We start from the raw sequence: 26,773 nt of genomic DNA on the forward strand, positions 1-26,773 counted from the left end.
TTGACCATCATGTCTCTGTGCATCACTGTAATAAGTAGCCAGAGCAACTGCTTCCACTATGGAGTTGGGAGGAGATAAATACACATGCTTTGTATTTGAGTGCTCTGATCAGGATCAGGGGAGGTCCCTGCACTCTGACTTTCTCTCTCCTAAATGTGCAAATTGCAGAGATTTTTAACATGAACTGAATATTACTGTTAGATCCTTTTGGTCTATAGTTGTTTCAGTTCACTATTCTCTTACTGATTTTCTGTCTAGATAATAAATCCATTGTTGAAAGTGTAGTATTGGAGTCCCCTAACATTAGTGTATTGCTGTCTATTTATCCCTTCAGGTCTGTTAGTATTTGTTTTATATAGTTAGGTGCTCAGATGTTGGGTGCATATATATTTACAATTGTTATAATCTCTCAATAAGTTTACACTTTTATTTAAAAAATTTTTTCATTTATTTAAACAAATGAAAAATTCTCTAATGTTCAGGGACATGCAGGTTTTCTATTGATCATGTTTCTTCTTGATATTTTTATGCCATGGCAGGCTGCAAATGAATAATCTCTATTATCATCATTGTGTTCCTTTGTGTTTTAACCTATCCTTATTCCATTTTCTCTTTTATCTTGAAGAAGAATAGACACCAGAAAATCCTATCCCTACCAAATGCAAAAAAAAAAACAAAATTAATATTAACATTTACAAGTCACATTTGTGAGTATGTATTTTAATTAGAAAATTACAATTTTAAACTTTCAGAGGAAATGGTAGTAATATAAAACAGAGGACATTTTTATAATAAGGAACTCATATTCTTAATATTGTGCAAATTATTATTCTCTCATCACCAAATAATCTTACCTAAAGTAATACATCACCAATTTAATAAATTTAGTTTAAAAAAAACACAAAATTACAAAACAATTAATACTATATGTGAAATCATGATGTCTATTGCCAGCCTCCCTTCAGGTAAAGTTCTATGAACTCTACAAAAATTTTATAAACGGCAGAAGTTACATTTCCAGATAGTTTTGTAGTAACCAAAAAAGAATTTATTTATTAGCAATTTTCATAACACATTGAGACCAAATATTATTTGTGATAAATATCATCATTGTAAAATATTTAAAACACCTCATGTATTAAGAAATCCTAATTTAGATGGGGCCAAGCTGGTCGATTAGAAGCAGCTGTGGCTCATGGCTCTCATGGAGAGCAATGAAAACTGCCAGTAAATTCTACACCTTCAATTGAGGTATCCAGGTTCTTGCACTGGGACTGACTAGGCAGACAGCTCGACCCACAGAGAGTGAGGAAAAGCAAGTGGGGCGACGGCCCACCCAGGTGTGGCACGGAGCTAGGGGAGCCCCACTCGCAGCCAAGGGAGGCAGTGAGTGATTGTGTGTGACTCTACTCGGGGAAACCATGCTTCTCCCGGGGATATTTGCAACCTGCAGATCAGAAGATTCCCTCGTGAGCCCAGTCACCATGGCCTTGGGTCTGAAGCACAGAGCTGTGTGGAGTCTCGGGGAGTGCTCGCTGGCTCACTGGGATGTGCGTGGAAACCCAGGAGTTTTGCATACTCTGCCCCCAGAAGTCCGGCAAAGCGCGAGATACATCTATGCATTCCCCTAGGAAGGGGGCTGAATCCAGGGAGCCAAGTGGCATCATTCTGTGGGCCCTACTCCCACAGCGCCTCACAAGTTAAGACCCATTGACTTGGAATTCCAGCTAGCCAGCGGCAGCAGGCTGGAGAGGCGGAGATGGACCAAGTTCCCGGGGGAGGGGCAGCCGCTATATCTGTGGTTTGAGTTGGCCGCTCTAGTCTGCTGGCACCAGGGACTAGGGGGCAGTTCACCACAACGCAGCACAGCTGCTGTGCCTGATTGTGGTCAGGAATTTGTGTTTGCCATCCCATTCCTTTTTCTCCTCTACTGTTTCTAATCATGGGGATGTTTTATTTCACAAACTAGAACACCCACTTCTTGGCAAAAGATAAACTTTTGGTTTTGTGACACCCACCAACCAAACCTGAAGTATAACTCAACCCTGATTATGACTGCCACATTTGTGATTCTTTTAATTAAGAAAAACACCTGATGTTATAATGGTAGCTTTTCTTTTCATAAACCTATATATCTTAGCACAGAGCACCAGCTCAGCCTGTTTGGGTTTGGCATGGTATGTTCCCATGCATTGTCTTTGATTCTATAACAAACAAGTCTTCCAATTGGCCTCATTCAGGACACCCTCACCCCTCAGACTTCTACTCTCTACAAATACAATTCTGCCTGAACTCTCTAACTGGATCTAGTCTATCATTAGCTGCCATAACTACAACCTCAATACTCAATCTTTGTTGTTTCTTAGCTCTTGATTTGTTCATTTAATTGACTTATTTGAAGTTTCTCTATTTCTTCTTTTAAAATTTCCTTGGCCAGTGCTCACAGAAAAAAAAAACTGTCAACTAAGAATCCTACACCTAGCAAAGCTATGTATCAAAAATTGAGGATTGCTTGAGTTTAGGAGTTCAAGGCAGGCCTGGGCAACATAATGAGACCTCAATTCTGCTAAAAATAAAAAATATATATTAGCCAGGTGTGGTGGTGTGCACCTGTAGTCTCTAAGCTACTTGGGAGGCTGAGGTGAGAGAATTGCTTGAGCTCAGGAAATCTAGGCTGCAGTGAGCTATGATTGTGCCACTGAACTCTAGCCTGAGTGACAGAGTGAGGTCCTGTCTCAAACGAACAAACAACAACAACAACAACAAGAACCTTAGAGAATCTAACAAAAATGTAGTTTTGGTCAATTTTTGCTATTTTAAATTCCTGATTTTTCTTTACATTCTAATGCAAAGGGAAATGAAAGCACTGGTGAGACCTAGGCTAGAGGGGCCTGCCCTCGGCTTACTGTATGTTACCTCTGGGTGACCTCTGCAAAATCTCCAGAGGCATCTTGGGTGAGGAATAAGCCAATGTGAGCATCTCAGAAAAGGTTTTCGCTTTAGGCCTTCCTGAAGCAAGAGCCTAAGAGAGGGGATAGAGCAGGAGCACATCATGGTCTCTTAAGCATTTCCCACCAAGTAACCTGGATACAGGGCTGTCTCTAGGGTGTGGGTGCTTGGCTACCAGAGTTCTAAGTTCTGTTGGGGTCTGTCACCAAGGAAGTAAGATGGCTTTTTCAAAGTTTCATCCTCTGGGCTTCTTGCTTCCATAAGACCTACCCAAAGGCCCTGCTGGGCTACTGACTGCTCACTATCCCTGCATGTCAACTCTTTACCTGTGCACAGTTATGCAAGTACAGCCCTTCTCAGTTCCCTGGAAAGACCTGAAGGCAGCCAGAGCCTCAGGTGTGAGGTCACAGATCCAGGTAACAACCTACTTTTTCTTACTAGTTCTGTGACACCAGAAAAGTTATTGTGGGTTTTGGGGCCTTTCAACATGTACAGTGCGGTAACATGCCAGCATCTCCTTTCTAGGGAACTCATCAGGTGTGTATGAGATAAAACTTGTGAAACTCATGGTGTGGCATCCCATATAGATAATACACACACTTAGAGATAAAAGAATTATAAGGAATGGGAGGTAGCGTAGTATACAGTTCAAACAGGCCTGTGTCCAGCAGTGTGTTATTGGAAAGTCACTTCCCCTCTCAGCCCCATTTTTCATTCTGCACCAGTAAGAGTTTGAGATGAAATGAAATTCAGATATTGTCATCCTCTGACATTACTCCTTTGAGTGCCTTCTCATTATATTCAGAATCAGACCCATGTCCTTCATTTTGGCCTATATGTTGGGCAGCCAATAGGAAGGGCTCACAACACTAAGGGGTTAGTGACTCACTTCTGACCAACAGAATGCAACGAAAGTGATGGGATAACACTTCTGTCCTAAGTCAGGTTGTTATAGCAAAAATAGACTGAGCCACTTATCAACAACAGAATGTTCTTTTTCACAGTTCTGGAGGACAGAAGTTGAAGATCAGAACGCCAGCATGGACGGGGTCTGGTAAGAACTCTCTTCTGAGTTGCAGACTGTAGACTTTACATCGTATTTTTACCTGATGGATAGTGGAGGAAGGAGCTCTCTGGGGTTTCTTTTATAGAGTCAGTAATCCCACTCATGAGGGTTTCACCTTCAGGACCTAATTACCTCCCACTTCCTAGTACTGTTATACTGGGGGCCAGGATTTCAACATATACAATTTTTGGTGGGGAAATGTTCAGTCTATTGCAACTGTCATTATGTTATTATCCAAAAAGCTGCCATTTTCTCCTAGTCACTTTCTTCTGTGTGTTCTTCCTCAATCTCTCTCATCTCTTCTACTTACTCTGCCCAGTGTTTTCTCCCTCATTCTCTTTCTGTCAATATGTATTTTTCTCCCTGTCTTTCTACTGCATTCCTCAAATTCAGAAAGCAAGCTCCAGTGTTATGAGCTGCCCTGTGCAGAGGCCTACACAACAGAGAATGAGGGAGTGCCCAGGCCCCAGGAGACACTCAGGCTCTCAGTCTACACTGAATCCAGTCAATATCCACATGAGTGTGCCTCGAAGCGAATCCTCCCACAGCCCAGCTTCAGCTGAGAACACAGCCCCAGCCTCATTGCAGGCAGCCAGCAAAGCTGTGTCCAGATTCTGGTCCACCTAAGTCGTGAGATAAGTAAGCGTTCGTTGCTTGAAGGTGCTAAGTTTGGGGACAATGATGTCAGAGAGAAGCAGATCACTGTCTTCTTCTTCCAGGCCTCAGAGTCCTCCTTCCCTCTCCTCTTCTCTTCCCCAGCCTCCCTCTAGCCCCACCGGCCTCTTTCTCACATCCTCTGCCAAAGTCATTTCTGCCTGCATGTCTCTGCACCAGGAGTGGCATCTCCCTGACACACTGTTCCCAGACTTGTGCAGGGCTAGCCCTCTGTTGTCATCCTAGTCATGGCATAAATGTCAACTCAGTGAGGCGTTTGGGTCCCTCGAATGCTATGGCTCCCCAGCCCTCCCTCCCAACATCCTACTTTAATTATAGCATTTACTCTTATGTGCACTTGCTTTAATGTTTTTGTCCATATATCCTCAGACTGTGGGCTCCTTGAGTGGGGGAAAGGGCCACTCAATCATTTCCCAGCACCACATGCTGGGCCCACCAGGGCACTTTGCACAGGTTTAGTTCTGTGGCAGGGTTGCTGAGTGAATAAATGAGGGAATGTCTAACCTCCTTGCCTGATTCTGATCACCTCATAATGGTGTATTTCTTACAAGAAACACAATAATTATAGTTGATAGTAAAACATAAGTAACAAAATAAAATTTCTGAAGTTTCCTGTTGAGCATTTATGATAGCTTTTACTATATAATTATCCCTGTTAAGATTTTAAGTTTTATAACTTTTACATAGATTTTTAATGAAAACTTGTTTTAACTCTGAGTTGTGACAATGTTTTATAATCTATCTCCAAATTCTTCTATAGTTTAATAATTTTATTCATGTTTTTATGAATGATTTTGACCCGATATTTATTTTGGAAAGAGGAATTCTACAAATTTCCTACCAGGTTAGACATTTCATCATCCAGGATTTAGCATCTGATGTTCCAATTAACAGGTGTACAAGTTGATATGTCAAGTAACCCTGGGTCATGTATGCCCTAAATAATTCTAAATTATTTGATGAATATTTGACTTTTAGTTTTTAAAAATTGGTAATTATAACTTGTTAGTTCATGTATAACTTGTTCATGTAGACTCTGAACTCATGCGCTAGATTTAAATTCTGCAGTTGCTTACATATCTGGGTCATGGTAAATGTGGATCTTTAGATGTAAGAAAGTTGGGAATTTATGACAGTTGGGAAAATAATTTCAGAACAAAAAGCAAGAAGAAGTCAGTGGTGGGGCAGAGGAGAAGAGAGATCAGAATCGTAAGGGGCAGGAGGGAGAGCTGCACACCAGGAAGCAACTGAAGGACAAGGAGGGGAAGGATTTACTAAAAAATGTATCTAGTTTTTGTTACTTCTGATTGTAAAATTTTTCATCTTTAGCCGTCTTTAACCATAGAATATTTTAGTGGAGCAATGTTTAATTCAGAATTATATGTGGACTCCTTTGCCTACCAACTAAAAATACTGCCCATTGGACCTGAGGAATCTTGGTTTTTCTAACGTGCCTTTTAAAGGAACAATGTTTCTTTAGTCAATCATTAATGTGGCCATTAGAGGTTCAAATAATCCTTGATGAAGTAATGCTATTCAGAGAAATAAGCATAATTGTAATAAAAGTATATATAAGTACCAATGGTTTTATCCTAAAATGAAGAGTATTTAGAGAACAGTTTGTATGTAATTCTGTATACTTAATGTCTAGGCCCTAATGTGATGGTTGGCCATATCTTAAAGCAGAAAAAAGCCTGTGATCCTGGTGGGTATAAAACCAGAGAAAACATGCTCTATTGATTAAAGATGTTTTCTTAAGAAAAAAAAAGTGAAAGGAGAACGTAACCAGTTTCATACTAACTGACAGCAATGTTTATCCAAATTGATGCTGATCCAGGGAAAACCACTAACTGTCCTCTCTGTGAGGTTGGCTCAAAAAATAGGCTCAAAGGTCCTATGCCTATGGCCTACCTTTGGATTATTTTTATAAAAAATAACTTTAGGCATCATAACACATAACAGTAACACAAGGATAGCACAATGAGATGAAGATGGCCTGATTCTACCAAGAATGTCAAAGAAATGGAGTCTACAAAATCTAGGTACCAAACTCAGGAAAAATAGCTGCAGAACTCAATAGAAAGAGAACAGAGTTCAGCTCTTGTGCTGGCTTACCACATCATCATGCACTTGACAAGTCAGGAAAAGCAAGGCAAAGGGGACCTTCATGGGTGGTACACATAGTCAAGGCTGTCACCTATGGCAGTGGGTAGTGCAGAATATATCTCAGTGGAATCTTCATGTGACCATGAAAATTAGCAGACCACCTGAGGTAAGTGCCCCATTCAAGTATATCATTTTAAAATCTTTTATACCATATTTTTACTGTACCTTTTCTATGTTTATATACACAAATGCTGACCCTTGTGTTACAATTGCCTACAGTATTCAGCACGGTAACATGCTATACAGGTTTGTAGTTTAGGAGCAATAGGCTATACCAGATAGTCTAGGTGTGTGATAGGCTATACCACCTAGGTTTGTGTAAGTACATTCTATGATGTTCATGCAACAATATTACACAGTGGTGCGTTTCTCAAGATATATCCCCATTATTAAAAATGTATGATTGTATAAAAAAATAAATGGATGTTGAAAGTGTGAAATTGCTATATATCGTTTCATAACATATAACCCCAAAACTTTGTGGCATAAAATCACAATATTTATTACCTAATTGAGTTTCTGTAAATGAGGAATTCAAGAACAATTTATCATGGTGGTTGTGCCTCAGGATATCTCATGTGGTTACAGTCAGATTTCAACTGGGGTTGTCATCCAAAGGCTTGACCGAAACTAGAAGATCCACTTTCAAGTTTGCTCACATTCACGGCCCACAAGTTGGTGGGGTTTGTAATTGAAGGCCTCGGGTTCTCTCCACATGGATATTTTTGTAGGGCTGCTTGACTGTTCTCACCAAATAATTGCTGGTTTCTTCCACAGTGAGTGCTTAGGAAAAAGCAAAGCGTAAGTGGCAAAATCTTTATGCTCTAGACTCAGAAGTCACACATGGTCACTTCTGTCACATTCTGTTCACCAGAGAGGATTATTAAGCTTGACATACTTTCACGAGGAAGAAAATTAGGATCGATGAAAGGACTTCAATAAGTTTGTAAAAAAAAAAAAAAAAGTAAAACACAAAAACAAAATATATACTTTATTTCTCAACATAAGCTTCATCAAATTCAAGACACTTTTATAAGCAATAATACCTATCCCTACAAAAACTAAGGTCCTGGGAATTTAACCACGTCAAGATAGTCTTTTTTACATCATTAACTGAAGAAAATGCGTGTCCTGAAACTATCCCCGTCTTTTTCCGATTTTTTTAAAATCAGAAAAGAAAATGAAGAAGTTAGCAGGAGCCAAATCAGGGCTAAAAGGTGGAAGCCTAATAATATTCTATTGAAACTGGCAAAATTGTCTTTTTTTGATGAGAGGAATAAGGAGAACATTGTTGTGGTGGAGAATTCTCTGGTGAAATTTCCTGGAAGTTTTTCTTCTAAAGCTTTAATTTTCTCAAAATACTCTCATAATAGCACGTGTTATTGGGGTTTGGTTTTGGTCTTCTAGAAAGTCAACAAGCAAAATGCCTTGAACATCCTAAGACACTGTTGCTATGAGCTTTGTTCTAGACAGTCACCTTTTGCTGTGACTGGACCACTTTCACTTCTTGGTAGCCATTGCTTTTATAGTGTTTTGTCTTGAGGATTTCACTAGAACAGCTGTGTTTGAACTCCTCTTACAATTATTTGAAGAAGTGTTCAGGATCTTAATTCCACTTATGTAAAATTTCAGTTGAAAGCCCTGCTCTTGTCTGCAGCTGATGTGGAAACAAGAGTTTTTTAATCTATTGAGTGGAAAATTTTTTTAAATTGTGTATATTTAACCAATTGAGATGGCTATGGTGTTGGCTGTTGTTTATGCTGTTGTCATTCCTAAAGCAGGGCATGAACAAGTTTTTTTTTTTTTTCTGGTGAATTAATGTGAATTGTCTGCCACTGCAGGCTTTATCTTCAACATCGTATGCCTTCTTCAAATGAGTTATTCATTTGTAAACTTGTGAATGTTGGGGGGCAGTTTTCTCATAAACTTGTCATAAAAGAATCAGCGATTTTACTATTCCTTCACCCAAAATTGCCATATTGCCATAAATTTTATGTTTATTCTTGCTTTAATTTTAGCAGAATTCATGTTGCTCTAATGGGACCTCTTTTCAAATTGGTGTCTTAGTTTTCTTTATTATAATTCCTCAAATTAGATCCTGTTCAGACATCTCATAAGAAGTTAGTACAAGTTTATTTAGGTGCAAAATATTTTTTAAATCTATGCATAGTTTCTTCATAATATGCATTTCCCATGAACTTTTTGAAGATCCCTCATACTTTTTGAAGACTTTCAAATAATTTTTGAACATATTTTTAAACTACCACAAAAATATTACTATAGCACCGAATTTCAGATTTACCAAGTTTGTGATAAGTATAATAACCAATGGAAATACCAGATGGGAAGTTTAGCTATTGAAATAGAATTGGAGTTAAATGATTATAGAGGTATTCAGCAAAGACCTGCAGGCATTGAAAAGCATTTAAAAATTTAGAATAAAAGAACAGGATTATATGTACCATTTAAGAGGAGGAAGGAGAGAGGAGATACACCAGAAAAAAAAATAAGAGCACAGAGGAGGACCAACAACAGCAAATGTTATGTAAAACTTAAGGACTGTGAAGCCATTGCTGTTCTCCACAGAGCACTGACATTTCCTTGTCAATAGTATCACTGAAACGCCTGCTTCCATTTCCAACATCCTGTCTTTGTGAAGCAGGGTTTTCTGCAGTGACAGCAACCAAAATAAGGTTTACAGAGTTGATTGGACATAAGACCACATTTTGGGTGTCACTGTCTCCCATCACCCCCTGATGGAACTGTCTAGTTGCAGGAAAACAAGCTCAGGTCTCCCACTGATTCTACATTATGATGAGTTGTATAATTATTTCATTATATATTACAATACAATAATAATAGAAATAAAATATGCAATAAATATAATGTACTTGAATCATCCTGAAACCATACCCCTGTCCAGTCCATGGAAAAGTTGTCTTCCACGAAAACAGTCCCTGGTACCAAAAAGACTGGGGACTGCTGCAATATAGGAATAACAATATAAAGAGAGGAAAACACGAAACCTATCACATCTTTAATAGTATATGCACTGATGGTGTACAGAATACACTAATTACATTCATTCATTTAATATCAACCAATACCTACAAACCACATACAAATGCCTGGAATTATTTTAGGAGAACAGTGAACAAAAGAGCAAGAGAGACAGATAGCAAATTAAAAATATACATGTATGATTATCAGAGCAAGACCCCATCTCTACAAAAAAAATTCTACACACGTACACCAGGTAGTAATGAGTACTAATAAAAAAAAATGAAGAGTGAGAGGAGAAAGAGACAGATGAGTTAATTCATGTAGAACGATCAAGGAAGGTTTTCTGCAATGACAGTAGTTACCAGCGCAGGTTTTAGAATCAGATGCCAGTTTTAATTGTGGCTCCATGTCTTATAGCTGGGTGTTCCATGGACAATTTTTCCACCTTCAAATCTCACTTTTCTAATTTCTAAATGTTTATTACATTAGAAATAGAAGCACTGAACAAACATACATAAAGAATCAAGCACAGAAAAATGATGAGACTATATAATGAATCAAGAGTAATGGTTATAAAAATGAAGACAATAAAACTGCCAAACTTATTAGAGAATTCTGAAGATTAGAAGATAAATATACATAAAGAATTTAGCATGTTGTGTGGCATATAGTTAGCCCATGGTAACTGTAATTATTATTCTCATATTACTAAGGGAAAATATGTATTATACTTAAGCATTTAGAAAGCTGTGAGACATAATTTTTCAAATTATGCAAACACATAATTAAAGATTCAATTTTATGTTAAATTAAATAGTTCTTCCTTTAACATTTTTTAAAGAGATTTCTTGAAAGCATATGTCAAGAATCTCATGTAAAGCTTTCTGCTTCTTAACCAAAGTTTAGACAAACTTAACACTAAATCAAACTCTTAAAATGTAGTTATATTAAAGAAACTATTTAATGCAAGAATAAGCACAACAGCTTTAGCTTCTTAAAAGCTGTTTAAGCATTTCAACTAAAAAATCATTTGTCTTTCAAATACACAGGAATCTGTTTAGAAAAATTATAACTAGAAAAAGTTGGAATTCTAAAGTAAAAAGTGCATAAGACCATACAAATTTTTTACAGCTTTTAATTTAGATGTCAACTGGGGAAAAAAAACATTCTCTGAAGTTTGCTTTTATACCATTAAAGACTTATTTTTTATTACCAGCAATACAGAGCAATTCATTCCAGTTGAAGCTTGAAGGTAAACTTTAACTCAAGTTTTGGCTAATTTTTAAGCATTTCTCAGTCACCTACCACGATTTCATCTCAGAAACCCAAATCTCAATTTCATTTAGACATTTGGAATAATAAAAGGTTAAATGCTTCAAAATAATATTCATGTAGAGGCTTATGTATGTGGACCAGTAACCTCCATGTATTACAGAGTTTATGAGAACATAACAAATGTTGATACACACATTTAATTCTGAAATAAAAACTTACAACAAATAAAATTGTAACAAATCAAGAAAATTCTGTAGGTTACACATTTTATGTCTAAAAATACAGGTATTAAACACTCAATGATGGATAAAAGAAGAAATCACAAGAGAAAATAGAAAATATATAGAGACAAATTAAAAATAAGAAATACCAAAAGCTAAGAGATACATCAAAAGCAGTATTATAAGAGAAAAATTTATAGCTATAAATTATTAAAAAATAAGATATCAAATCAAAAACTTAACTTTACACCTAAGCAACTAAAAACAGAGAGAAAAAGAGGGAACAACTAAAAGCTAGCAAAACAAAAAAATGATAAAGATAGCAGTGGAAATAAGTGAAATAGAGAATAGAAAAACAATATCAAAAATCAACAAAACCGAGTTTGTTCTCTGAAAAAGATCAACAAAACTGACACACCTTTAACTAGATAAAGAAAAAAGGAAAATACTCAAATTATTAAACTAAAAAATAAAACGGGTACATTACTACTAAATTTAGGGTAAAACCAAAAAGATGTAAGAAGAGAGTGCCATAAGAAACTGTACACCAAAAAATTGAATAACCTAAATAAAATGAACAAATTCCTAGAAACAACCTACTAAGACTGAATCAGAAAAGCTAAATAAACCTATTCAGCAAGGAGAGTCAGCAAGAAGATTTCATCAGTAATCAAAAACCCAGCAACGAAGAAAAGCCCTAGACCAGATGACTTCACTGTTGAATTCTACCCAACATTTAAAGCAGAATTAACACCAGTTTTTCTCAAACTCTTTCAAAACATTGAAGAGGAGGTCATATTTTCTAACTTATTCTGTGCGGCCAGTATTACCCTAACACCGAGCCAGACAAAGACCATAAGAAAACTACCAACAAACATCCCTTACAAATGCTGATGCAAAAATCCTCAACAAAATACTGGCGATTTAAATTTAGCAGTACATTAAAAGGAGTATACACTATGAATGAGTATAATTGACTCCTGAAATAAAAGTATGCTCCAACACATGAAAATGAAAATCAGTGTAATATCACACTAACATAAAGAAGGAAAAATCTTCATGTGATCATATTAATCAAAGAAAAGGCATTTATCAAAATTTAACCCATTCATGATAAAAGATACTTAATAAACTATAAATAGAAAGAAAACACCTTAACATAGTATATTTAAAAAAAAAAATGGCTAACATTATGGCAAAAGACTGAAAGCTTTTACCCTGAGAGCAAAAACAAGGATGCCTGCTTTTACCACTCTATTTAACATAGTACTGAAGTTTCTAATTAGTTAGAATAATAAGGCAAGTAAAAGAATAAAAGATATTCCAATTTTTTTAAAAAGTAAAAGTATCTGTGGATGACATAGTCTTATATATTAAAAATCTTACAGTTTCTGTGAAATATACTGTCAGATGCAATAAATAAAATTCAGCAAAGCTGCAGGATACAAAATCAATACACAAAAATCAGTTGTATTTCTACAATAACAAACTATATGAAGAAAAAATCAAGACAACAGTATCATTTATGATACCATCAAAAGAATACTTAGAAACCAACTTAACCAAGGAAATGAAAAACCTGTACAGCAAAAACTATAAACATTGCAGAAAGATATTAAAGATGACACAAATAAATGAAAAGACATATGTGTTTATGGATTGGAAGACAAAACCTTGTCAAGATGTCGTTGTTATCTATAGTCATCTACGGATTCAATAAAACCCCTATAAAAATCCCAATATTTGAAAACATAGAAAAACCTATTTTAAAATTCAGATGAAATCTCAAAAAACCACAAGTAGCCAAATCAATATTAAAAATGAACAAAGTTAGAGGACTTACACCTCCTGGTTTCAAACTTACTGCAATGCTTCAGTACCCAAAACAATATTGTACCAGCATAGAGGCAGACATAGGACCAATGCAATAGAAATAAAGAACCAAAAAATATGGTCATAATTTTCAACGAGTCAAAACCATTCAATGAAAAAAGGACAGTTAATGGTGTTAGAAAAAAATGGATATTTACATGGAAAAGAATGAAGTTGGACCCTTACTTTACACCATATAAAAAACTTAATTCCAAATGACCAAACATCTAATTCTAAGAGCTAAAACTATACAACCCTTAGAAGAAAACATAGGGGAAAAGTTTCATAACATAGAATCTGGCAATAATTTCTTGGATATGATAGTGAAAGCACAGACAATGACAACAAAAATACATAAAAAGAACTTCATCAAAGTTAAAAACTTTTATATATCTAAGGATAAAATTAATAGATTGAAGATTCAATTCACAGAGGGGGAGAAAATATCCACACATTATATGTCTGATAAGTAATTAATATCCAGGCTATATAAAGACCTCAGCAGCAGCAACAAAATAATCAAATTTAAACATGAGCAAAGGTTTTAAAATACACATTTCTTTAAAGAAGATATACAAATGACCAGTAAGCACAGGGTGAGGTGCTCAGCATCAATTATCATGAGAACAATGTAAATCAAAAGCACAATGCAATACCAACTGACACATATAAGTATAGCTACAATAAAAAAAAACCAACAACAACAAACCAAAAGAAACAACAACAACAACAAACCCAGAAAACAGCAAATGCTGGATGTGGAGAAGTCAGAACTCTTGTAAACTGCTGATGGGAAAGTAAGATGGCACAGCCACTGTGGAAAACAGTAATCACCATATGATCCAGTAATTCCACTTCTGAGAATATACACAAAGAACTGAAAGTGGGAATTTGCACACCCATGTTTATAGCAGCATTCACAATAGCCAAAGGGTTGAAAAAGCCCAGATGTCCATCTACAAATGAATGGATAAACAAATACAATCAATACACACAATATTATTCAACCTTAAAAAAGAAATTCTAATACATGCTACAATACAGATAAACCTTGAAAAGATTATGCTAAGTACAATAAGCCAGACACACACAAAAAGCAAATACTGTATGCTTCCACTTTTATGACGTACCTAATGCAGTTAAATTCATAGATACAGAAAGTAGGATGGTGGTTGTCAGGGGATGCGAGAGGGGAAATAGGGAGCCATTGTTCCATGGATACGGAGTTTCACTTTGGGATGATAAGACAGGTTTGGAAATGGATAGTGGTGATGGTTGCACAACAATGTATTTGTACTTAATGCCACCGAGTTGTACTCCTCAAAATGGTTAAAATGGTAAATTATGTTATACATATTTTACCACAGTAAAAAAAATTAGTACACATTTTACCACAGTAAAAAACTTAGCAAATATTTAAAAATCTATATTTTTCTTTGAACCGTCTCTTTACGTCCTTTGTCCATTTTTCAATTTGGCTGCTGCTCTTTTTTTTTTTTTTTTTTTGAGACCGAGTCTGGCTCTGTCGCCCAGGCTGGAGTGCAGTGGCGCAATCTCGGCTCACTGCAAGCTCCGCCTCCCAGGTTCATGCCATTCTCCTGCCTCAGCCTCCCGAGTAGCTGGGACTACAGGCGCTCGCCACCGCGCCCGGCTATTTTTTGTATTTTTAGCAGAGACGGGGTTTCACCATGTTAGCCAGGATGGTCTCGATCTCCTGACCTCGTGATCTGCCCGCCTCAGCCTCCCAAAGTGCTGGGATTACAGGCGTGAGCCTCCTTGCCCGGCCAGGTCTTTTAATAATTTATGATAGCTTTATATATATATTACCCAAATTAGCTTTTTGTCTGTCATGTATGTTGCAGATCTATTTCCCTAGTCTGTTGACTTTTGACTTTGAGGCATTTTTCTCTCATAGAAAGTTTTAATTTTTATGGAGTCAAATGCATCAATCTTCTATACAATGACTTCATGGGTACGGTGTTTCAGTTTAGAATAAAAAAGTTGTATATATGAATAAAGGAGATGGCTGTACAACACTGTGAATATACTGGATGTGACTGAACTGTACATTTAAACATGGTTAAAATTGTAAGTTTTATGATATGTATATTTTACCACCAAAAAAGGGACAGGCTTAGATGTTTATATATTAGGGGTTTGGAGTACCTGTAATATTTATTCCCCTCCAGGGCTCTAATTTATAAAACACCCACCCAAGAAAAGTAGATATTGACTTCACAAATCCCCATGGCACCTTACAAGCCCCACAGCAGGGGCTGTCTGGGAAAGTAGAGGTAGAAAAAGTCACATAAACTTGAGGTCAGTCTGAGACCTCCCCTACCCTGGAACCAGATGGAGGAAGGCATGCATACAGGCTGACCTGGAGAGATGGGGTGGGCAGAACAGTCCTCCCATGAGCCCAGATCTTAAGTGCTCTCACATGCTCTCAGGCATGCATCAAACCAAGAAAGCAGGCTAGGAGGGTAACACATTTACCTGTATACAAGGAGCTATGAAATATCTGAGCTGAGCAAGTGACGCACAAGAGGACAGAATCAGTATGACCTTTATACAGTGACCTGGCTCAAATAATTCCAGGCTGTCATTAACCAGGTGAGCTCCTCTAGAGGGGGTGAAGCGGGAGTTGGGGATCATGGAAAAGAAAGCATGGTAGCATTTCTTCTAACTCTATCATAAATAAAAAGGCCGGGCGAGGTGACTCACGCCTGTAATCCCAGCACTTTGGGAGGCCAAGGCGGGCGGATATGAGGTCAGGAGATTGAGACCATCCTGGCTAACACAGTGAAACCCCATCTCTACTAAAAATACAAAAAATTAGCTGGGCCTGGTGGCATGCGCCTATAGTCCCAGCTACTTGGGAGGCTGAGGCAAGAGAATCGCTCAAACCCGGGAGACAGAGGTTGCAGTGAGCCGATATTGTACCACTGCACTCCAGCCTGGGTGACAAAGCAAGACTCCATCTCAAAAAAAAAAAAAAAAAAAAAGTAAAACATAAATGCCCTTTCTCAGGACCCAAATGTCAGGTGAAAAAAATTTTTGTCATCTCAGTCATGTAATATGGACTTTAGCAGAGCGGTACACACATGGTCGTTTATCCTTTCTCTCTGCATGTTATACGCTTTTTCAATTTTATAAGGTAACTGATCCATTTGTTTCATTATACTAGCTGTGAACAAGGCTGCTGAATGTCACACCAGGTGGCCATCATGTCTGTGAAGGGCAGAAACTGGGGCAGCCAAACAGCTGGCAGAGGCCAGCTAGTAAGTACCTGGTGCCCATTCCATAGAGGGGTCCACACTTAAAAGACTAGATAAGCAAATGCCAGGCTGCCTCACTAGTTATCATCCCAAATAAAAAAATAAAAGTAACCCCTCCAGGGAACATGTGTATGTCCACAGCTACCTGCAAAGGGGAAAGGCTTGGAGGGAATCAAACCCACCTCTGAACACCAGTTACTTCTGGGGAAGGAACAGGTGCTGAATACCAGTTACTTCTGGGGAAGTGGCAGGTGAAGCCAACTCTCAGCCTTATTCACCTTTTCAACTGATGAGCTGCATCAATTTTAGCAATTTTTTTTTTAAAGGCAATTTGTACTCCTTGGGTGATCACACAGGCCTTGCAAAACTGAACCACCAACAACCACCTGCACCACTTCCCATGAGGCCAAATAATGGCTTCCCTCAAAGCTCAGCCCTCCCACCCACTTCTCAGTCCTGGTCCCATGCAAGGGGGCTACTGACCTCCTGGGGTACAGGGGACCAGGCCGAACCCACCCCACAGATTCCTGGTGAAACCAACATGTATCCAAGGGCCTTTTCCCGACCTGGGCCATGTGCCCACTGCATAAATATGTCTGTGCTTGCTCTCCTAGGACAGAGGCTCCCTTTTCTTACAGTTGGAATGAGGGATGGGGAGATTTGATGGTGTCCTGTACAGGTTGGATGTCAATCTGATGTGGTGCTGTTGGAGAAGCTTGCCTGAGTCAGGCACATTCTCAGGACGTGGTATGTGCTGCCCCTTCAAGCTGCAGGAGTCTCAGAAGGTAGGTGCTACCGCAACCCCTATTTACTGGTGAGCAGAGGTCAGGTGATCTGCAGCCAGCCAAGCAGCTGCTAAGTGGCCAACAGGCTGGATCTGCATCTCACTTGCAGAGGCCCTGCCTGGCTGCTGGGGCTGCCCTGGAGACTCATCCTGCCTCCTCCTCCTCCTCCTCCCTCCACAGTTATGTTGGTTTCTATCCACAGCTGCGCTCCAGGTGGGGAATACCTATGGATGCACCAGGATGCAACTACTCAATGACTCCAGTGTGCAGAAGGGCCCCTGCTCCATGTTGTTCCCATATCCAAGCCCAAGCTCGTCTAGGACTTCAGCAAACCCAAGCTTCCCTGAATTCCCTGCTGAGACCAAACTGAGCCCTATGACCTGCACTACACTGGTTAGCTGCTAGTCCCAGCCCCTGCTCCCTCCTGGGCCCCTGTCTGTACAGTTCTGAAGTCCTACAAGAATGTTAAGATCCTAAGCCAGCTCTCACCCAGGGTGGTAAACAACCAGGAGCCACCAGGGGTAGAGAACATACCCAGATAGGTTGTGCTGCCTGTAGGCTTAATGTCCTTCCCCGACTACCCACCATGCTTGTCAGGTTGGAAGGGGGACTCCAGGAACTTGGGAAACCCGGGCTTGCAGCTGGCATATGGAAAACAGGCCTGGAAGAACACCACTCCTGTCCATGAAGCCCCCCAGATGAAACCAGGTAATTATGAAATACATGGGTACCATGCCTGACCCCCACTCAGACTCAGGCAGGAACCGCAGCAGTGACTTGCCCCTTCTGCCAGTCTGGCTCTACCATTGCAGGAGGGAGGAACATCTGACCACACGTACGAGTGGAGACACTAGGTGTGGGCAGGTTCCAGTTGTTGCTACAGGTGAACCTTCCCAACCAACCACACAAGGCCATCTCAGGTGGGTGCACACCTGGGCTGGGCTGGGCAGAGACACCCCTCAGAGGGTAAGAGCCACTGATGAGAGCTGTCACAGAGGCCCATTTTCCAGCTCTGAGAACAGGTTCGGGGAGTATGGGGACCTCTCCCACTCCTTCCAGGAGCCATGTCTTTCAAGATGAGGCACTCTGCCTGCCTGTTCCCATTTGTCCCCAATAGGCCATTGCCAACATTCAGAGAACAAAAAGAAAGGAGCCTCACCCATTTTCCCTGACACATCGGAGGTAAGTGGGTATGCCCAGGGGACCTGGAATAGAACCGGTTCTTCTGCCCACCCCCAGGCTCTGCTGGCTTCATCTTGTCTATCTGTGTGATGCAGGGGGGAGATACCAAGAAGTCATCACACAGGCCATGGATGAGTTCTACAAGAGCCAGGTAGAAGAGAACTGTCCTGGTATGCTGCCCAGCACCCAACTCACACACACACGTCTCTTATTTGAAGCTTCCCCAAAGCAGATCTTGAAGTCCAGGCTCCCTGAGAAGCTGGGGAAGAGACTCTGCTGAGCTAAAGGGCCTATCACCAAAGGTGCCACCCTTGCCAGTCTCATCCTGACAATCTTGGATCATTTTTGCTCTGAAACTTTGGAGCAGGGGACAGGGAGACAGAAGACTGTGCATTAGCCATCTTTCCAGAGGGCATCAGCCCTCCAGACTGAGGCAGGTCAGACCTCCACTCGGGCATTTTTCTCCTCACTAGTTGCCAGCTGGGGGAAGCAGCACTTGTGAGCACCTGCCTGTCTCCCCACGTCCTGTTGAGAAACCCCGTCTGTGCCTTTAGAGACTGCCCAGAGTATACAGACCCAGCAACCACATCTACAGCCCCCAGGGCCTATCCCTTTCTACATGGGTTTCACTGCATGTGAGTACATGGTGGGCTTGATTCCTGCCCACTATTCCCTGTCAGATACCCCATGCCCTCCTCATGAAGAAAATGAGGCCACACGGACACACCCAACCCATCGTGGTGAGGGGGTGGCTGAGGCTCTACTTGCCCACCCTTCATTGCTGGTTCAGGGCCAGCTGTCTGACCATATCCCTACTCGGAGGTGGGGCTTTGGGGACATTGTCCACCAGGATCACTGGCCACTTTTAAAGTTCCAGAAACAGAAGGCCAGCTAGTCCCCTCGGAGTTCAGTACATGGGATAAGCCGCGGCTTGCCTTCAGGAACAGCTTTCCCACCAAGTAGATGCCCAAGGCCCAGGGCACCCCCAAGTTCGTGTGAAGCCTGTCTGCCATGTCCAAAGCCCATGCCGACCACCCCACCACCCTGGAGCAACTGGAATGCTTGTTCCTGGGCATATAAGACCAAGATAGCTGCAGCCTTGCAGGACCACTATGCCCATCTGGCAGCAGCACCCAGAGGGCCTAGAGAAAGAAGTTGGAGGTGAAACCAGATGCTGTTTCAGCAAACCCAAGCTTCCCTGAATTCCCCGCTGAGACCAAACTGAGCCCTATGACCTGCACTACACTGGTTAGCTGCCAGTCCCAGCCCCTGCTCCCTCCTGGGCCCCTGTCTGTACAGTTCTGAAGTCCTACAAGAATGTTAAGATCCTAAGCCGACTGTCACCCAGAGTGGTAAACAACCAGGAGCCACCAGGGGTAGAGAACATACCCAGATAGGTTGTGCTGCCTGTAAGCTTAATGTCCTTCCCCAACTACCCACCATGCTTGCCAGGCTGGAAGGGGGACTCCAGAAACTTGGGATGCTTTTCTCAGGCAAAACCACATAGTATAAAAAGGCTTTAAAATGCAACAGGAGGAGATGTGAAGACACAAACAAGTGCCTAGTGACACATGGCTATCAGAACACACTAGAGAATCCACACCACTTCCCACCTTTAACCAGAAAGGGCAGGCTCCAGGCCACCTCCTCCTCCTCAGCTGTGGCGTCCTGGTACTGCTGATAGACAGCAGGTCGTTCATGTTGCTCTCGGACTCAGTGAACTCCATCACGTCCATGCCCTCGCCCGTGTACCAGTGCAGGAAGGCCTGGAACACACTTGAACAGCTCCCGGATGGCCATGTTGTTGCCAATGCAGGTGGCCATTTTTAGCCCCTTGGGTGGCATGGCACAGATAGCCGTTTTCACATTGTGAGGGAGCTAATCAGCAAAGTAGCTGCTGTTCTTATTTTGAATATTGAATATTTGCTCATCCACCTCCCTCATGGACACACAACCTCTGAAAATGGCAGGCACCGTTAGGTAGTGGCCATGACGGGGCTCACAGGCAACAATCATTCTTAGCATCAAAGATCTGCTGGGTGATCTCAGCCACAGTCAGGGCCCGGTACTGCTGGCTGCCATGGCTGGTCAGTGGGGTAAAGCCAGGCATGAAGAAGTGCAGCCAGGAAACTAAGATCACGTTCGTGACCAGCCTTCCCAGATCAGTATTCAGCTGGCCTGGGAAGCACAGGCACGTGGGGACCCCACTCTTGGTAGCAGACACCAGGTGATTCAGGTCACCGTAGGTGGGTGTGGGCAGTTTTAGGGTTTTGGAACAGATGTCATACAGAACTACAGAGCTTCACTATCAATGCAAAAGGTCTCATCTGCATTTTCTATGAGCTGGTGGACTGAGAAGGTGGCATTGTAGGGCTCCACCATGGTGTCTGACACCTTGGGCAAAGGCAGAACACTGAATGTGTTTATGATCCTGTCTGGGTACTCCTCCCAGATCTTACTGATGAGAAGGGTACCCATCCCAGACCCAGTACCCCCACCCAGGGAGTGGGTAAGCTGGAAACCCTGCAGTCAGTCACAGCTCTCAGATTCTTTTTTCACAACATCCATCACCGACTCCTTCAGCTCTGCACCTTCTGTGTAGTACCCCTTGGCCCAGTTGTTCCCGGCCCCACATTGACCTGGTAAGACAGTACAGCAAGTCACTGGATGGTCAGATATACAGTCATCAGGGGTCACCACAATGCAAAAAAGGACCAAGTATCACATGTGAGGTGAAAGCACCATTCACCCTGCAGGTGGAGCAGGTGGACCTCCCTCCCCCAAAGCTGAAGGACAGCAGCCTCCCCTGTTAGAAATTAAGTCAGGAGCCGAACCTGAGACAGCCTAACAACAGACCTCGCTGCAGGTGGCTCCTGCCCATCCCCGAGGAAAGCAGCAGCCACTGCCCCCAGCCCAGCTCCCTGCAGAAAGATTGCATCAGCAGCTCGTCTCAGGCAGACAGCCGGGCCTTCCTCCCAAAGCCCGTTTAGGAGAAGGAGATTGAGCGACTCAGGGTAGGAGGGTGTTCAGGGGCCCTAGCTCCACGGTTCCCACAGCGATGACCTTGGGGCACTCTTTGAATTTGAGCTGCCCTGGCTAAGGAGCCGCACTCCAGTCCTCACCCGCAGCTCACCGAAGATGAAGTCGTCCGGCCTGAAGATCCTCCCGAAGGGCGCTGAGCACACAGAGTCGATGGTGCCCGGCTCCAGATCCACAAGCACAGGGCGGGGCACGTACCCGCCACCTGAGGGGGGCGGGAGGGCATCAGCGAGGGGAGGGCAGCCATTCCCAGCAGGGCGGCGGGGAAAGGACAGGGGTCTCACCGCTGGCCTCGTTGTAGTACACGTTGATGCGCTCCAGCTGCAGGTCCCTGTCCCCGTGGTAGGTGCCAGCAGAGTCGATGGCATGTTCATCAGAGATCACCTCCCAGAACTGCAAGAGACACGAGGGGTCAAACAGGCCAGGGCTGAGTCACGGAGACCAGGGAGCCCGAGGCTCCCCAGCCCCTCTCCTACCCCCACCCCCAGGCCGCTGGATCCCTGGGGGTCCGCCCTGGCTGCCTAGCCAGCCACCCAGCTCCACCACGTCCCAGGCGGGGAGCCCAGGGGCCGCAATACAGCCCCAGCCGCTGCCAACATCTTCCTGGGCCACCCGGCAGGCCCGCGCTGGGCCCTCAGAGCCCCAGCCACCAACCTTGGCGCCGATCTGGTTCCCGCACTGCCCGGTCTCCCATAGCACTATCTCCCTCATGGCCACTGCGGGACTAGGGCGGCAGGAGAAACGCGAGAAGGAGCAGACGCGCAGCGACAGGGCCAGTGCTCCGCCAACGCTAAAATAACCCCGCGCCCACCTCCCCCAGCCTCAGATTGGGCTCCCAGAATAAGCAACAGCTTTACCTCCACACAGGTGTACCCACCTGTGACTCCCTTGGCATTCAAGGTCTGTTGGAGAGCTCAGGTGGCCTTGCTGTGGTCCTTTCCACGTTGGGAAAAGCTGGTCAGCTGGAGAACTTCCTCCCATGTCTTTAGTAAGACTAAATCCCTAGCTGAGCTGAAACGGAATTTTCCTCCCGTGTGGGAGGGGAAGCCTTTTGTTTCCCTATTCACAGAGTGCCTTTGCACCTGTCCTACATTGATGACATATTTTTGTAATTGATAAGCCCTTTTCTATTAGGAGATCTGTGGTTAGGAAAGGCCTTCCGTATGTTAACTCAACAGGATGTAATTGTAAGTTTTCCTTTGGAGCAGCTCAAACCCGGAGTAAGCTATGGGTGTTAGAGATAGGCCTCTGACTTAGCTAGAGTCTTCTTTAGAGTATGATTAACCCTTTCACCTTTCCAGAGGACTGCGGTCTCCATGCAGAGTGAAGGTGATATTGGATTCCTAAAGCTGAGGATAGCTGTTGGGAGATGCCTGCTGTGAAAGATGGGCCATTGTCACTTTGCAGGCCTTTGGATGACCCAAAAGGAGGAATTATTTCTTCTGGTAAACACTTGTCAGATAGGGTGGGGGAATGCCTGGATCTAACCAGTGAATGTATCAGTAAGCATTAGCAAATATTTGAATCTCCTGCAGAAAGGCATCTGAGTAAATTAGAGTTGCCAGTCCTCACCTGGATAGGTTCCTCAATGTTGGACAGGTTCAACTGGAGGAGGAGAAAATTGCTGGCTCTTTGGGTTATTTCAGACACAGAGCTCACAGGGCTGAGTCACCTGTTTTAGTGTCTTGAAAAGATTTATCCCCATAAACAAATGAGACATTAACTGAAGCAAAGAATCCCTTCTAGGGTGGAAAGAATCATGAAAGTGCTTAATTATTTTCCTACAATTGGTACTCGGCGTTAGTAATTTATTACCATCAATCAGCCAGCCAGAGGGATCCTGGACTGAACTGCAATCCCTGGCCCATTTTTGTTCTTCTTCAGAGTTTTCTGGCCCAGCTCTATGTATGCTGAGCAGCATGCCCATAAGCTTCATTGGCCCTTTCAGTGCAGTGGCCTTGGCTGCCACATCTGTGAGGGCATTTCCTTTTACACGGTCAGTCTCTCTTATGATGTCCTCTGCAATGAATTACAGTCACTTTTTTTTTTTTTTTTTTGGCGGCAAAGCAGCATTCTAACATGCTCAAAATCTGAGTAATGTATGGAAAAGCCCTTGGTGGTCAGGAGTCCCTACCCATTCCAAATTGCAGCATAAGCATGAAGCACTAAAAAATCATACTTGGAATCAGTGTAAACGTTAACTTTTAAGTCCTTTCCCAACTACAGGGCTCTGGTAAGTTTAATTGAGTCAGCTTTTTGAGCTGAGGTAGAGGCCAGCAAGGCTTGCGCCTTGATTATCTTGTGCCGACTAATAACAGCATACCTAGCCCTCCTGTTTTCCTGATGCATACGACAACTTGCATCTCCTAACCACTCTTCCTTGGGATGGTCAAGGGGCTCATCTCTCTTAAGTCTGGCCTGCTAGAATAAATTTGTTTCATAACCCGTGACATGGTTTGGCTGTTAAATCTTATCTTGAATTGTAGCTCCCATAATTCCCGTGTGTCGTGGGAGAGACCCAGTGGGAGGTAATTGAATCAGGGGGCGGGTCTTTCCCACGCTGTTCTTGTGACAGCAAATAAGCCCATGAGATCTGATGGTTTTATTTTTATTTATTTTTTTATTTTTTGAGACATAGTCTTGCTCTGTTGCCCAGGCTGCAGTGCAGTGGCACGATCTCGGCTCACTGCAACCTCTGTCTCCTGGGTTCAAGTGATCCTCCTGTCTCAGCCTCCCGAGTAGCTGGGATTACAGGCGCCCACCACCACGCCTGGCCAATTTTTGTATTTTTAGTAGAGACGGGGTTTCACCATGTTGGCCAGGCTGGTCTCGAACTCCTGACCTCAGGCGATCCACCCACCTCGGCCTCCCAAAGTGCTGGGATTATACCTGATGGTTTTATAAATGGGAGTTTCCCTACACAAGCTCTTTTTGCCTGCTGCCATGTAAGAGATGTGATTTTGCTCCTCATTTGCCTTCTGCCATGATTGTGAGGCCTCCCTAGCCATGTGGAACTGTCAGTCAATTGAACCCCTTTCCTTTATAAATTACCCAGTCTCAGGCATGTCTTTATTAGCAGCACGAGAACAGACTAATACAACCTGTATGCCGGAAAGGTTGGGAGCACTTGTGGACCCTGGCAGATAAGTAGCTGGATTTATGGTTTGGCATGCTTTAAGGGTTATATCTGGAGTGTCTAGCAATAAGGCCTGATACTTTAATGAATGTTCTCCTATTATCCACTGGTGCCCTTTAGCTTCTAGGACCACCTTCCCTTGATGTGGGGTCAAAAACCTTTAGGTGCTGTCCTCATGTTAGTTCATTAGCTTTGCCTACTAGAAAAGTTGCAGCAGCAACAGCTCTAAGACATCCAGGCCACCCTGAGACCACCTGATCTATCTGCTTAGAAAAGTATGCTACAGTCCTTGGAATGTTCCCCAGTTTTGGGACAAGATTACCCAGGGCCTATGCCTTGCTTTTTGGCCACATAAAGATAAAATGGTTCATCCAACTTGGGGACTCCCACAGCTGCAGCAGAGCCCAATTTCTCTTTGAGAGTATTGAAGTTTTGCTTGCAGTTCTCATTACATTCAAGGAGTTTTAAATCTTTCCCTTTTAGTGTATCACTTAAATGCTTGGCTACACATCCAAATCTGGGTACCCATAAGCAGCAGTACCCAGCCATCCCCTAAAAAGGCCCACAGTCATTTGTTGGACTGCGACTCTTGAATGACTAAAAGAGTTTTTTACTTCTAGGGATGTTGATCAGTTCCAGAGGTGAATACAGATTCCAAATATTTAGCCGTTGAGTCAAAATCTGAGCTCTGTATGGTGATACCCTATATCTGCTAGTTCCCAGGAAATTTATCAGTTTAATAGTATTATTATCCGAGTCCTCTTTAGTTGGGCTAGCAATGAGTAAGTCACCTAGATACTGAATAATGGTGCCTGTTTGCAATTGTAGATTTCTTAAGTCCTTAGCTAGGGCATTTTCAAATAAGTGGGGGCTATCCCAGAACCCTTCAGAGAGGACTGTCCAGGTTAGTTTTGAGGTTGAATGAGCATCTGGATCAGTCCATTCAAAGGCAAACATATTGTGAATCTGGATACCCTGAGATGCAGAAAAATGTGTCTTTCAGAACTAAGAATGTACAGCAGCTTGGATTCCCTGGGACTTGGGTAAGGATTGGGGACAATGGGGTGTATGGAGAAAACAGCTGTATTTATTAATGCTCTAAGGTTTCTGACAAATCTGTACTTGCCAGATTAGGCTTTTGATCTGGTAACATGGGAGTATTGTAAGGAGACTCTCATGGCCTTAATAAGTCATACGGCAAGAATTTGGCAATAAGGGGTTGAATTTCCCCTCATGCTTCTTGCCTTAAAGTGTATTGTCTCTTCCAAGGGCGAGGAGCACTAAGCCGAAGTTGGATTTGAATGAGGGAGGTGTTTAGTGTGTTTCCCAGAGCCTGTGTGGCCCAAACCTCAGGATTTACTTGAGAGAACACCTCAGGTGGTAAATGTGACAGCTCATCCTTAACTTCTTTTTTTCCCCTAAGGGGTCAGGAATAGAAGTCACACTTTCTCTGCTTTATGATCTGTGAAGGTCACCATGGCTTGGTCACTGGAGTCAATAAATCTCTCCCCAGTGAGAGGTCAGGCGTTCAGACAATACTAGAAAGGCAGGTGAGAAGACCAGAGGCCCTGGAGAACAACTTAGAAGACAAGAAAAGCAGTGTTTTCAGACTTGTCCATCATGAGAAGACAGGAGCCCATCGTATTGAATCAGGACGGAGTCATCTGCTCCGATACCTAATAAGAAGTTAATACTCCTACCTGCCACTTTAAGAGTAACTTGAGGTTCCTTCACCTCTCAATGGCTAATAGTCCAGTGGGAGCGGAGGCAGGAAGTATCAGGCCCTACCACTTTTGGGTCTCCTGGGCTCTGATGTTGGCTCTCTTGGAAGCACAGTGCATTCCCTTTGGTAGTGGCTGACCTTACAGAGGGCACATTGATTTATACCCAAGGCACAGTGGCCCAGAGGCAAATTCTTGCTCTGTCACCCAGACTGGAGGGCAGTAGCATGATCTCAGCTCACTGCAACCTCTGCCTCCTGGGTTGAAGCGATTTTCTTGACTCTCAGCCTCCCAAGTAGCTGGGATTACAGACACGTGTCACCATTTCTGGCTGACTTTTGTATTTTTTGTAGAGACAGAGTTTCACCATGTTGGCCAGGCTGGTCTCGAACTCCTGACCTCAAG

The 26,773-nt window shown here is 42.5% G+C and overlaps 1 pseudogene; it reads right to left on the bottom strand.

Moving 5' to 3' along the window:
* Nucleotides 1-20,050: 20,050 nt before the first annotated feature.
* Nucleotides 20,051-22,222, bottom strand: LOC100455452 (tubulin beta-8 chain-like; annotated as a pseudogene).
* Nucleotides 22,223-26,773: the final 4,551 nt, after the last annotated feature.

The sequence above is a fragment of the Pongo abelii genome, chromosome 1 (genome assembly GCF_028885655.2).
Source record: "Pongo abelii isolate AG06213 chromosome 1, NHGRI_mPonAbe1-v2.0_pri, whole genome shotgun sequence".
Lineage (NCBI taxonomy): Eukaryota > Metazoa > Chordata > Mammalia > Primates > Hominidae > Pongo > Pongo abelii.